The 808-nt window shown below is 42.3% G+C and overlaps 1 pseudogene; it reads right to left on the bottom strand.

Annotated features, from left to right (window-relative positions):
* Window positions 1-459: 459 nt before the first annotated feature.
* The window catches only part of LOC107656078 (excitatory amino acid transporter 5-like), a 12423-nt pseudogene continuing 12074 nt past the window's right edge, over window positions 460-808 (bottom strand).

Here is an 808-nt window from a genome sequence, read left to right as displayed (position 1 = left end):
CAGCTCTATCTAATTAAAAAGCTCTGCTCATTTTCTCCGAAACCAAATCCGATGTTAACCATCTGTCCTCACGTTCATGGCGTTTCTTATAACATCACCGCGCAAACACATTACATCCATTTTTGTATTTTTTTTATTATGAACATGTTCATTACACAAAAATACAATGTAAAAAAACAAGAAATATTTGCAAATCAGTCACTCGTGTAGTTGCACGTGATGCCAGATAATTGGCTTTCGACTGTGCATTTTAACATGCCACTCAGGTTCCTTCCTCATTCCCTTCAGGAAGTTGTTGAATGAGGTCACTGCAGATCTGGATCATGTTTTGACCGTAACATCAGCCTGAACCGGAATGGCAAAATTCCTGAATGCATGCCAGCATGCAATAACTGCTGTACCTCCAGCATCAGAGGCGACAAAAGCAGAGGGGGAAAAAAACTTATTTTTGGCCTGTCCTTGTAAATAGGGAAAGGAACGCTGCCTAAATGTATTCAGCTGTACAAAACAGCCAATATTAGTCCGTTTTAAAAGCAGAAACAGAAGAACCAGAGAAAGTGTTCATTCAGTACTTCTTTATGGCACAGTGGTAGAAAGGAGGTTCGTGGATGTAAGGCAATCATCTGGTGACTCAGACCTGACATATATTGTAGTAGACTGTGGGTCGTTCAAAAACGGTGTCCCCAACCACCTCGAATATACAGTCTTTCCCGGCCAGCAGCGGTACTTCAGCTAAAGGCACATTCTCCATGTTTTGAGCCGTCTGGCCGTCCTGTGCAGCTCCATTTGCTTTCGCCTGACAAAACAA

Source organism: Sinocyclocheilus anshuiensis, unplaced genomic scaffold (genome assembly GCF_001515605.1).
Source record: "Sinocyclocheilus anshuiensis isolate Anshui unplaced genomic scaffold, SAMN03320099.WGS_v1.1 scaffold51, whole genome shotgun sequence".
Taxonomy (NCBI): domain Eukaryota; kingdom Metazoa; phylum Chordata; class Actinopteri; order Cypriniformes; family Cyprinidae; genus Sinocyclocheilus; species Sinocyclocheilus anshuiensis.
Note: the sequence above shows the minus strand (reverse complement) of the source record. Positions and strands in the feature narration are given on the sequence as shown.